Source organism: Danio rerio, chromosome 21 (genome assembly GCF_052040795.2).
Source record: "Danio rerio strain M-AB ecotype USA chromosome 21, GRCz13ab, whole genome shotgun sequence".
Classification (NCBI taxonomy): Eukaryota; Metazoa; Chordata; class Actinopteri; order Cypriniformes; family Danionidae; genus Danio; species Danio rerio.
Genome location: NC_141041.1, coordinates 7,909,436 through 7,923,917, shown reverse-complemented (window position 1 = coordinate 7,923,917; position 14,482 = coordinate 7,909,436). Strand labels below are relative to the sequence as shown.

Here is a 14,482-nt window from a genome sequence, read left to right as displayed (position 1 = left end):
GAAACCCACACCAACACAGGCATGCAAACTCCACACAGAAATGCCAGCTAACGCAGCCGAGGCTCAAACCAGCAACCTTCTTGCTGTGCAGTGTCAGACTACAACTATTGAAATCAAATTCCTTGTTTGTTAGCATTAGTTAGGCTAATGCACTGTAAGTTAGCATGAACTACAAATTAACAACTGTATTTTAATGAACTAACGTTAAATTGAGAGTTCACCAACGAACAAAAAATAAAAACTCTCCCTTAAGTGCTTATAAACCCTTATTATTATTTTTTCTGTTAAAGCCAAAGAAGATTTGTTTTAAAGACATCTGAAAGCCTGTAACCATTGAATTCCATAGCAAGAAAAAACACCATAGATATATACACTAGATATCGCATAGGGACCCTGCGCATGCGTCAATAGCGCCGCCACATTGGTACAGTGCTCCCAGGACAAATGTCATTCAACCGCACTAGTCAAGACAGTTATTACGTGAAGATGCGGGACTTTAGCGCTGTCTACAGGTGTAATAACGAGCAAACAAAGAAATCAAAGCATAAAGGCAGAATATTTCATAGGTAATATTATGTTTTTTTCTGTTTTTGTATGTTCTAAACTTTTGTGTTAATCAGGTAACGTTATTGATGATAACAGTCACTTACTGCATTCACCATAAGACAAAGAAGCACCAACTCGCACAAACACTCGGCTTATGCTAGTTTTGTTTGATAAAATCAGCAAACAATGCAAAAGAAATATGACAACGAGATGCTGCACTGCCAGAAACTTGTATTATTGTCGGCTAACGTTAGTGAAAGAGTCGTTCGGGGGATTCATTCACAAACGAATCGCTCTCTCCGTCAGTATGAGAAGTGAAAGCAGGAAAGGGCTGTGTTTCAGGACAAGATTAGATCAAATTTAAAAGGGAGGGTGAATAGTAAATTTCTGTACACACAACCACAAGCTTTTTGTCAGGAATGCCCGTGCGGTCACTGATCCATCAATGTAGAAAAGTGATGTAAAATTATAATTTTCGTAATTTGAAAAAAAAATTACATACATCCAGGAAAACTCCTGATCATAGATATATGTGTATATGTCTCTGGCTTTGGATGGCCACAGTCCTCCACTGTACATTGGTCCCGCATTCATTTCAAAGGAGCGCTACCCTGTAGCAAGATGGCAGCACTATTGACGCATTCCGTCCAATAGACAACAATAGGCCAGGCGACATCTAGTGTATATATCTATGAAAAAACACTATGAAAGTGAATGGTGACAGGTTTTCAGCATTCTTCAAAATATCTTTTTTTTGTGTTCAACAGAAAGATGGACTGCTTTGGAAAAAATGAAGGGCGGCAAAATGATTCATTTTTCCGTGAACTCTCGCATTAACAAACAAATTTAACAAAGGGTTGTTCATATATTGTCCATGTTAGTAAATAAATACATTACCTTACATTAGTGTATTGTAAAGTGTGACCCATATTTCTTTTTTATTTCTTAATTATTGTATTATTTTACTGTAAGTATTTCTTAATTACTGTAGACTTAATTCATTATTTTTCCTTTGACTTAGTGCCTTTATTCATCAGGAGTCACCACAACGGAATGAACCGCCAACTTATCCTGCATATGTTTTACACAGTGGATGCCCTTCCAGCCGCAACCTAGTACTGGGAAACGTTCATACACTCTCACATTCACACATATACACAGGCAATTGAGTTTATTCAATTCACCTATAGTGGCGTCCGTTACACACAATATGCAATGGCCTTCTTTAAAAATAGTTGTAAATAATACACTAAAACACTTTAGTATGGGTCAAAAGATTTTTACTATAAATTACTATAGTATTTTAGTTGAATTACTATAGCATTGGAGCGGTGCAGTCTTTGAAACAATATAAATGTATGTAATCGATGCCTAATTGATTACATACATCAATGGGTGTTTAAACCTTTGAATCAAAATTCATAGCATTCACGTGGGTATAGGCAAAAATGAAGCTTCGGATTTTACTAATCACATGATTATGGCAAAACGAATCAAACTCCGGTACACTGCTTTACTGCAAGATGTATAATTTCTTCGAAGCCTTGGTGCACAGCATCACATCATTGGTATATATGGTCTGTGTAATCAGTCTAGGATGAGCTTCCAGCTGTGTGTGTGCAATTATGGAGAGATTTGGATCTGGTGTGTGTGAGAGGTGCATGATGGGATTTGTAGTTCTCCAGTGATCTGCAACTGCTAGATCGCTGGTGATTGTGACAGTAATAACTCCTAATAAACGAATGCATTAATTTTATTAGGTAGTAATATAAATGTAAATCCTGACAGGATATTATTCATTTGCACAGATATTTCTGTTTACAATAATCAATTCAGTGATTCAAAAAATAATTAAAATAGGGTATCATACCTTATTTGTACTCTTTTTTTAACACTGCTGTGTATAAAATTATTTAAGCTAAATATTTCTCATCAAGGTACTTTTTTAAATGATAAAAAATCAAGTTTACAGTTCTACTAAAAAAACAAGTTCATTACAAGTCACTAAGCAAAAACTGAAACTGTAATTAATTTATGAGAAAGGATGGCGCAGCATATATCAAGATGTCACTTGAATCGATGTTTAATCTTTTTCCCAGTAACATTATTTTTGAGTCCAAAATATTTTTGGGCAACTCTGTATGTATGTGTGTGGAGAAAGTTGTGGTCAGTTAAGTTTGAAAGATTTATATTGTCAACAGCAGTATTATTCTAGTCCTATGCATTATTAATTGCTGTGTGGAAGCCATTATGGCGAATTTATGTGGCTTTATTTCACAGCAGAATGCAGGAGTAATGTCTTCGGCCTTATAAGATATTCAGACTAACAACCTTGTGGATAATATATTGAGGTGTTTAAAAATATAATGAAATATTAACATAATTCATATCGGAAGCGCAGAGCCTAATAAAATTATGAGGAGACTTTAAAAAAAATAATGTCAGCATAAGCATTAATGATTCAGCTTACTTTTGAAAATAGTGTCAATGCATGTTATTACAATTGCTGCTGGCGTGCAATAGTTATGTGTGTGTGGGACCAAAAAAAGATAGTGATACATATGATGATTTATTTATGGCATGAGAAAATTAATTCATTCATTTATTTTCTTTTCGGCTTAGTCCCTTTATTTATCCGGGGTCGCCACAGCGGAATGAACCGCCAACCTATCCATCACGTTTTTACGCAGCGGATGCCCTTGCAGCCGAAACCCATCTCTGGGTAACATCCACACACACTTGTTCACACTCATACACTACGGACAATTTAGCCTACCCAATTCACCTGTACCACATGTCTTTGGACTGTGGGGGAAACCGGAGCACCCGGAGGAAACCCAGTCAAAAGCAGGAGGAACATGCGAGCTCCACACAGAAATGCCAAATGACCCAGCTGAGGCTCGATCCAGCAACCTATACACACACACACACACACACACACACACACATATACTTGCACTCACCAGCCTTTTGTTACAGTAGGTACACCTGTCCAACTGCTCATTAAGGCAAATTTCTAATCAGCCAATCACATGACAGCAACTCAGTGCATTTATGCATGTAAACATGGTCAAGACGATCTGCTACAGTTCAAAGCGAGCATCAGAATGGGGACGAAAGGTGATTTAAGTGACTATGAATGTGGCATGGTTGTTGGTGCCAGATGGGCTGGTCTGAGTATTTCAGAAACTGCTGATCTACTGGGATTTTCAGGCACAACCATTTCTAGGGTTTACAGAGAAGGTGTACCTAATAAAGTGGCCAGTGAGTATATATATATATACATATATATATGTGTGTGTGTGTGTGTGTGTGTGTGTGTGTGTGTGTGTGTGTGTGTGTGTGTGTGTGTGTGTGTGTGTAGATATATATAGATAGATAGATAGATAGATAGATAGATAGATAGATAGATAGATAGATAGATAGATAGATAGATAGATAGATAGATAGATAGATAGATATGTGTGTATACACCTATATATACATATTTTAACCATTTATTATACCTAAAATATATAGTTTTTATATTTTTTAGATATCAAGAAGTTTAAGTTATATAGAACAAATATAAGCCATGTTTAAAATCATGAAAATAACTAAACTCATAAATAAATCAAATAAAAGCACTAAAATAAAATTAAAACAAATTATTTTAAGTATAAAGAACAGGATTCCCAAGCAACTTGAAAGTACTTTTATTTCAGAAATACGGATTCAACGGCTGGAAAGTACTTAAAAAATAAACATAGGTCTTTGAAAGTGCTTGAAAGTAACTTAAAATAATTATGTATGTGTCATTTTAATAACTGTACTGTGCTGCGGCCAAAAACTTGACAGAAGTTTTGAAATTCTGAAATTTATTCCTCGTTGAATTGAAATCTTACAAGACATATGACAAATAATACACATTTTATCAATATTTCAGAAACCACATTTAAATATTACCATTCATTTATTCATTCATTTTTTTTTTGTGGCTTAGTCGCTTTAATAATCAGGGGTCACCACAACGGATTGAACCGCCAACTTGTCCAGCATATGTTTTACGCAGCGGATGCCCTTCCAGCTCCAACCCAACACTGGGAAACTTTCATACACTCTTGCATTTACACTGATACACTACGGCCAACTTACCTTAATCAATTCATCTATAGCGCATGTCTTTGGACTGTGGGGGAAACCGGAGCACCTGGAGGAAACCCACGCCAAAACGGGAAGAACATGCAAAATCCACACAGAAATGCCAACTGACCCAACTGGGACTCAAACCAGCGACCTTCTTGCTGTGAGGCGATCATGCTACCCACTGCGCCACCATGTAAATAAATATTGAATAAATTACAAATATTACATAATATTAACAAATTGAACAAATTTTCTTAAAGTTTTTTTTTCATAAAGTGTTTTAAATGCTTTATATTTTAGAAATGCTTTGTATTTTAGAAAATGACACATTTAAAACAACCATTATTGTCGCATTTTTCATGTAAATATTAAGTGTAAGTGAAATGTTGACTACAGTATGGATTTTCATTGCGCTACATAAGCTAGAGGTGTCATTTAAAATGAATGATACTTTAAAAAGTCCTTGAATCTAGACTGGGGAACCTGAAACAGGCCAGTTGGCGTTTCTGTGTGGAGTTTGCATGTTCTCCCCGTGTTGGCGTGGGTTTCCTCCGGGTGCTCCGGTTTCCCCCACAGTCCAAAGACATGCGCTATAGGCAAATTGGGTAAAGTAAATTAGCCATTGTGTGTGTGTGTGTGTGTGTGTGTGTGTATGTGTGTGTGAATGAAAGAGTGTTTGTGTGGGTGTCCCAGTACTGGCTCAAAGAGCATCCGCTACGTAAAACATACGCTGGAATATTTGGCGGTTCATTCTGCTGTGATGACCCTTGATGTATAAGCGACTAAGCGGAAGGAAAGTGAATGAAATTAATATTACCAGTTACTGTACTGCAATAGTATGCCAATGGTGCTAAAGTATCACTGATTTTAGCCACATTTTAATGTATTAATTTTGTTCTTTGGAATGTAAGTTTTACTTCCTTGTAATATTATCAAAAGATAAACGAGTTAACAAATGTTCACAAAAGTGCACAATTGCCCAGTCCTGATTATCTGTTTGTTTTTCTGTGCTGGGTTGTTCTCTTCTTGCCAGAGGCTTGAGTTACGTCACTCTTCAGACATTTGGCAGCAAATGAACTCATTTAATTAATATATTTATTTCAGGTTCTGTTGCTGAGCAACATTTCTGCTCGCTCACTGATCATCTACTGATATTGGCTGTGCAACGAGGCAATTAACATGTCATTGATACCCAGTGAAAACGCATTCATACATTTAAGATGAGGAATTGCATTTGCATTCATGCATTTGGCAGATGGATTCATTTAAAACAAAATTCATTCCAAAAAAGTTGCATTTTTGATCACTTCATGCGTTTGGTGGGAATCGAACCCATGGCCTGGGATTTTCTGAAGTCATTCTCTGCAAATCAGTCAAGAAACTGGATGATTATGTTAAATGTCACATGGAAAATATTGGTTTTGTTACAGTAACTGTGGAAAACTTACAGTATAAACCCCTGTGGTGTGTCTTAAAGTTTAATTAGTTTTAGATGTCTAATTAGTTTTTTACAATGTGGAAAAAGACCAATGTATAATGAGTAGGGTCTGGCAACAGAGGTGAGGATCCAAACGCAGCTTTATTTAGTGAATGGTTAGACAGGCAAGGGTCAAACAGGGTCAGACAGTTGCATGTAGGTCATTTAAAGAGTAGTTGACACCACAGGCAAATGGTTGGGACAGGCAGCAAAACAACAAGAACAAAAATAAAACATGGTATGGCAAGACAAGGATAACGCTATGGCTACTCACTACAGGAAACAAGACTCAGCCTAGATGTGTGTGCTGTTTATAGTCCATCTGATTAATCCCGAACTGCTTCAGCTGTCTGTGTGCTATAAAAGGTGATCTGGAACTGGTGTGTGAGTGCAGGACTTGATGGGATTGTATTTAGCTTCAGTACCAGATGTTTAGTATTGAGAGTGATGGGATCAAATGTATAAATCTTAATAGTCTTAAAAGGATTTTTTTTTTATTGTTTAATTTAACCAGTTAATGAAAACTACAATATTGTTTTAATAATGACACAATAATCATGGTACATAACTCAAAATAATTTAAATTGATTATTTAATATTGTATTATTAAATTGTACCATGTGCTTAAAATGTGTGTAGAAAATCAAGAATGAATTATGTATATATCTTATATAACCTGGATGGACGTTGGGGTTGTTGTGCGCGGCAGACTAGAGTCATGCTGCCAGGCCACATCCGATGCGATCTAGAAAGTGAAGAGTGGAGGGTGGGGGTTAATATGGGCGCAGCATGCCAGACTCGCGTTGGCAGGCCAGATTGACCGTAAGGAAATGTCCAGGTGCACCCTATGGCCAGTCCGCCACTGCTCACACCGAAAGCATTGAGAGCATCAAAATTAGCCGGAAGTCATTCATTTTCAATGAAAGTCGGCAGCGATAAGTGGCGAGGAGCAGCACAGCATGTCTTTGGGTGGGTGTCGAGGAGAGTGGAAATCAAGTCAACTTTATGGTAAGGAGCTGTGACGCGGTTCGGCGGCAAGCAACCAGAAGCAAAGCCACACAACATGCAATTTGGTCTTCCATTGTTAAATGAATTTGATAAGAAATGCGCAACATTTTCATTCTAAAAAGCATGTTTTATGCGGAAATATAACTACTATGCTGCAACGGCCCCTTTAAATACGAGATCAATGTAGCAAATTTTGATGCTCTCGCCGCCGGAGCTGAAGGCAGGCAGCGTTGTCGCCAGGGCGGCCAGAGCGACCTTTGACGCTCTCACCGCCTTCGGTGTAAAGGCACAGTTAGCCTGAGCAGAGCAAAAACGCTTGTCATTGTTTATCCACAAGATGGCGACAGAGACCGCACTGTGTTGGCCACTCTTTGAATAACCCGAGTTATTTTTTGGAATGCCATCAGTTGGTTTCTAATGCGTCTCCTGAACAAATGCCCGCATGTGTTTAACTTTTTTGCTCCTCGCAAACACAACAGTAATCTGTTAGTGTTTGCTTTGCTTTGTCTTTTTCATGCATAATTATTGTAATCTCCCGATTGCAACAGAGAAATACTGGGAAATCTCTGTAGGCTAATGGCATTTAATGCTGTTCAGCCTAATAATTATTAGAAATAATTATGAAAAAAAGCCTTTCTTTTATTAGAAATATTCTAATGTCAGCTGCAGATGTGAATGAATGGCGGAAGAAAGTATTTCCTCATACAAAAAGATTTTTAGACTCATGTTTTCTTTTTTATACACACGATTATGCCATGGAACTTTTGTATAAACGCAATATCACACAAGCAGCAGTGCAATATGACTTAATATCGTCACTGATGGGACACTAAGGCGCCTTCCACTAGTGCCAATGTACAGCCATATCGCACTGCTACTCATGTGATATTGCTCATAAATACAGTTGAAGTCAGAATTATTAGCCCCCTTTTGATTTTTTTTTTCTTTTTGAAATATTTTTCCCAAATGATGTTTAACAGGGCAAGGAAATTTTCACAGTATGTCTGATAATATTTTTTCTTCTAGAAAAAGTCTTATTTGTTTTATTTCGGCTAGAATAAAAGCAGTTTTGAATTTTTTAAAAACTATTTTTGGGACAAAATTATTTGCCCCTTTAAGCAAATTTTTTTTCCCATAGTCTACAGAACAAACCATCATTATACAAAAACTTGTCTAATTACCCTAACCTGCCTAGTTAACCTAATTAACCTAGTTAAGCCTTTAAATGTCTCTTTAAGCTGTATAGAAGTGTCTTGAAAAATATCAAGTAAAATATTATGTACTGTCATCATGGCAAAGATAAAATAAATCAGTTATTAGAAATAGGTTTTTAAAACTATTATTCTCAGAAATGTGTTGAAACAATCTTCCCTCCATTAAACAGAAATAGGGGAAAAAATAAACAGGGGTGCTAATAATTCAGGGGTGCTAATGACTTCAACTATATATATATATATATATATATATATATATATATATATATATATATATATATATATATATATATATATATATATATATTTGACTTACTCATTGAATTAAACATTAACTTTTGTAGTAGACAAACTAAAATTTCTGACATATTTGCTTACAACTTCAAACGATCATGTTTACAACGTTTGCAAAATCACTGATTTAATACTGCAAAAGAACCGTAGTGTACTTTATAGACCTTCCACATGAATAATCAATGCTTTAGTGTGAAGGTTTAATCCCTTTATATATTTGGAGGTGCACAGAGATTCGATTTCCTCTTGTAAAGGCCAGCCGAAATTCATCTGCAATTCATATCGATGTATTAATGCCACCTCATGACACAGAGGAGCTGCGAGAAGACCTTCCTCATTAAAACACCCTTGCACACTTTTATTAAACATTAGCAGCATTACAACATCACTTCTGTGGCACTTTTATCATTTAAATGGAGTGTTAACCAGAACGCTTTCCCCATTTTGACCCCCGAAGTCTCGCTGTGATGTGCAAAACCTGTAATGATCTCTCTCTGTGGCTGTGCAAGATGTACTAAAAGCGATTTCTCCCTGCAGAAATGTCAATATGAGATCCGTGTACAGAAAAGCTCAGATCCTCCTGCAGTTTATATTCTGTCCTGGCAGGAAAAACTCGACACGGGGAACAGAGCTTGTCTCGCTGCTTTTATATTTATACGAGAGGCTCTGCGTGTTTGTGGCGATCTCCTCGCTGCCAATGTTTCTCAAGGGAACACAACCTAATTGGTTTCATCTCAGCCGGCAGTTTTATGAACATTAGCGCTCGTAAAATATCTTTATGCGTGTGTGTTTTTGCACAGTGTGTTCGGAGCATTGATCAAGCTGAGAAACTGCATATAGGATTCTTTAATGGGGCGAAGTAAAGGAGGCCGAATTTGCTCCCGTGCACAAATGCATGCTTTTTCTCTCTGTGTGTGTGTGTGTGTGTGCGCGTGTGTTTGTGTGCCACCGGATGCTTTATATAATGCCATTAATTAGGGCTGGGCGTTATGACAAAAATCTCATCGCATGATACAAGTCATTTCATATCCCGATAATGATATACATGATGATATAGAACCATTTCTGTCAATTCAATCAGTTAATAGTTAATAAATATTGACCACATGTAAAGAATAGTTTCTTGTTTTTTTTTTTGTTTTTTTTTACATTTTTATGTATATTTTGAGAGTGTCTCAGTGGTTAGCGATGTCGCCTCACAGCAATAAGGTCGCTGGTATGAGTCCTGCCTAGCATTTCTGTATGGCGTTTGAATGTTCTCCCTGTGTTCATGTGGGTTTCCTCTAGGTGCTCCGGTTTCCCTCACAGTTTAAAGACATGCGCTATATAAACTAAATTGGCCGTAGTGTATGTGTGTGAAGGAGTGCTGGTCAATCTGTACCTTTTAAAACACTATTAGTTGGATTTAGGGAAGGCGGTTGGTGGGTGGATGGATTGGTCGGTCAGTCAGTCAGTAGACATCAGCCTCTGATTGATTTAAGCGAGAACAGCAGGGACAAATAGCACTCGAAATTCGAGATCTGGAAACGTTTACACATCGACCTCTGGTGGATTTGCCAAGAACTCAGCTCCTAGTACGTATTTGGCGATCTTCAGTAATGTATATAGGGCTATGTTTTCAGAATAAGCCTGGGTTGGTATATTTGCATAAGATATATGCAAACTTATAAAGCCTCATAGTCTTTCTGAAATGAATTTATTATGGAGTAGCTTACAAAATAAGAGCTCTGAAATGCATCGGTCCAGGTCCAGATATTACTTTTTAAGGTCACATTAAATCATCATAGACTCTATAAGGGGAAGAAAGTAGAGTCAGTGGCTTCTGTGAATTGTGTTACAATGTAAATCTTACCAATATGAAACCTTTTCCTGGCCAATCACGGCAAACTGGGTCAGGCGACCAATCAGAGCACTTTAGGCTTTTAAGAGGGAGGGGCTTGTAGAAACCAAGGCTGTATCTCAAATTGCCCTTATACACTCAAATCAAGTTAAGTAAACAAGAAGGCTTTTTGTGTGTGTACAGTTAAGTGAAATGAAACAACGTTCCTCTCAGACCAAGTGCTAAACAACATAAATTTTATTCATTTATTCATTTTTTTTCGCCTTATTTATCAGGGGTCACCACAGTGGAATGAACTGCCAACTATTCCAGCATACGTTTTATGCCCTTCCAGCCGCAACCTAGTACTGGAAAACACCTATACAATCTCTCATTGGGGGAAAAACAGCCACCAACATAATGAAATGGTAGTAAATTTGCCCAGTGTTTGTTACGTTTTAAAAAAATATTCAAAGCATTTTCTCAAAATCACAAAATCATTCCATTTGCTGAAACACAGAGAGAGTTGTGGCCCAATTAAAACTCAAAATCGGATCAAAACATCCCCATAAGCACACAAGGTTTTGACTGAATCTTTTGCCATTCAAATGTTGACATGGGTTTCCTGTTAGGAATGAGTTTACTGGTATAAGGGGTTTGGTAGGGCCATACAACAAGCATTTTTACAGTATAAAATACATTATGCCCTGTGTCCTCATGAACCACAAATACAAGTGTGTGTCTGTGTGTAAGGGCCCTAGCGCAATAAGGCGCAAGATGTGCTTGGCGTGATTTGTTGCTATTTTCAGATCAATGCACCACTAATTTTCACGTTTTGCGCCATATTGTTTAAATAGCAAACCCGTTTGCACCACTTTGTGGACTCATGGGTGTGCTAGACTGAAAAGGAGGTGTGTCAAGGCGCATTGATGGTGCATTGCTATTTCAAACCCTGTTAGACCATGCGCCGCTGCGCAAACCATATTTTTCCATCTTTTAAATAGTGGATACGGACACACTCTTAATGCTTTTTCGCCATGTGCTTTAGACTTTGTGCCTAGATTGTTAAAATAAAGCCCCATATGTGTCTGCCCCTTGTATTCCTTATGTTCTGGGAGCCAAATATCCCCACAAGTACCAGTAAATGTTAAAAAACATTGAACATAGAAATGTTGTAAGTGTTGACCTTGCGTGGACATTAAATGTTATCAGTAAATGTTGACAGTAAATTTTGACCTTGTGTGGACTTTGAATGTTACCAGTAAATGTTGACAGTACATGTTGACCTTGTGGGGACATTTTTTTTTGGTCCCAATGAAGAAAATGGCTTATAAATCACACAGAATGAAATCTTTTGAAACCAAAGCAGATTGTTTCTTGTGAGGGTTGGTTTAGGTGTAGGAGGAGAGAATATACAGTCTGTACAGTATAAACATCATTACGCCTATGGGAAGTCCCCATAAAGATAGCTGTATATGTTACAAGTGTGTGTGAAAGAGAGAAAGAGATAAAAGTAGATTAAGAGAAACAGAATGTGAAAGAGAGACTGTCAGTAAGGGCGAGCGTGTGTGTATGTGTGCGTGTGTAGACATTCATGCGAGTGTGTTTATGCACTTGTATACATGTTCATGCTCTATTTCACATATTGTTTACATGCTTTCCGTTCCTCTCTCTCTCATTCTTACTCGCTGTGATTTACTCGGACTGCCAGACATTATGTAAGTTGATGGCATCCTCAATCGGTCACACACAAACAGACAGACATTCCCACCCACAAACTGTGTCACTTCGCTTCTTCTCAAAGAGCTGGGAAGATTCATTTTCTGGTTTATCCGGAGGCAAAATGAGAGAGATTGAGAGAAAATCTGCTCTGAGCTTGTGTGAGGCTCGTCCTCTACACAACAAGGCTTTCTCAGGCTTGTCTAATTGTGCTGATTTGTTTGTTTTTTATATATGATTTGTAGTTCACAAGTTTATTCACCATAAATGTGCTGTTGTCGTGCACTGTAAAACATTCTTGCTGCCTTAAATCTGTTAGTTAAATCAAATTAACTTTTCTAGATAATCTCAATTAACATTAATCATTCATTCATTCACTTTCTTTCATCTTTGTCTCTTATTTATCAGGAGTCGCTACAGCGGAATGAACTAGGGCTGCAACTAACGATTATTTTAGTAATCGATTAATCTGTCGATTATTCTTTTCTATTAATCGATGAATCGGATTTTTTAAAAGCATTCATTTCCAATCATTTATTCATAAAAAGCTCCTCCCTGAGCTGTTATAATAATAATTATAATAATAAAAATAATAATAAAATAATAAACTATGTAGTTTTGTCCTGTTTTCAATCCAAATATCTAAATATTTTTAAATCAAGATACATACTAGACACATGAAATAGCATAAGAAATTTTGGCTTGCTTTCTAAAAAAAAAAACACCTCAAAATTAAGTGATTGTTCGCTTAAAACAAGTTAAATTATTTGTGAATTGGGTTGGAAAAAATAATCTTAATTAGATATAATCTCAAACAGTAGTTTTACCAGTTCACATAAACGTGTGATCGTGATCTATAACGTTAGATGAGTGTCGCCATGTTTACTTACAGCCGCACGTTTGCCTCATTCATAAAAAGCAGAACACGCAGGATTCAGCACGTAAATTCACCAGTTACTCCCCAAATACATGCAATTGGCTGGTGAACTTAAAGAAAAGTAGATTTAACTTTATAGTTACTTTCATGTGCAATGTGTCTCTGATAAGAATAAAACACATCAGCAAATTATATCTAAATTGATTGATCGACTTCTTTGTGTGTTTTACAAACTCTAAATGTATTGTTTTACTAGTACATGTGTGTATTTACAAAACATAAATTAAGCATTAGGTTAAAACGCTGCATAATTGTGATAATATGACACGTCTTTCTCAGAGGAGTTAAGTTGGTTTTGTTTTCGAAAAAAAAAAAACCTAAAGAAAGTAAGCACTTTTCTGACGGTCCCTTACTGAGAGCGCTGCTCAGCTCGAACTCTCTCTGGCTCAGCGCCAGACACCGCGCCAAAGCTCAGTTTGATTTTCTCAGTTGCCGATCTAAAGGTAAACGAGCTAACGCCAACTTGTCATGCTTGTCAAGCTGGATAACGAGTAAAACATCAGCACAAGGGACTTTACGGTCCTCACTTCAAAATGGAACAAAAGAAGGACCCTGCTGTTGAACTCCCTTCCTCCTCATCCCTGCATATGAGGCGCTGAACTCTGTATCAGTTCGCGAGAGAGACCGTGTTCACTCCACTCCGCGCTGAACTAAAGTGTTTTTTAATAATCAAAGGTCCCAGTGTTGCGCGACACAACGTATCGATTATGATATTAGTTGCCAAGGCTTTTAGTAATCGATTTTTATTGATTTAACCGATTCATTGTTGCATCCCTAGAATGAACAGCCAACTATTCCAGCATATGTTTTACGCACCTAGGATCCTTAAACCTTGGATCCACGTGGAACAAAGCCTTTTTCGTCCAGGTTGTGGTACACTGGATCAGTTCTATCCCCTTACTAGGGTGTTCAAGGGTATATGGTGGTATGCCCAACCAGTCCACATGTGTTTTGTGGACTTGGTGAAGGCATTCGACGTGTCCCTTGTGGCATTCTGTTGAAGGTGCTCTAGGAGTATGGGGTTAGAGGTGCTCTGTTAAGAGCCGTATCGTCCTTGTATGAACAGAGTGGGAGTTTAATTCGCATTGCCGGCAATAAGTCAGACTTGTTTCCAGAGCATGTTGGCCTCCGGCAGGGCTGCCTTTTGTCACCAATTCTGTTCCTAATTTTTATTGACAGAATTTCAAAGCGCAGCCTTGGGCTGGAGGGGGTCCGGTTCAGGGACCACAAGATTGCATCTCTGTTATTCACAGACAATGTTTTTCTGATAGCTTTATCAAACATGGACCTTCAGCATGCACTGGGGCGGTTTGCTGCAGAGTGTGACGTGGCTGGGATGAGAA

General features: G+C 37.6%; 1 long non-coding RNA gene across 2 annotated transcripts in view; it reads left to right on the top strand.

Moving 5' to 3' along the window:
* Positions 1 to 14,482, top strand: part of LOC141379974 (uncharacterized) — a 99,147-nt gene that overhangs the window by 38,903 nt on the left and 45,762 nt on the right. The window lies entirely within an intron of this gene.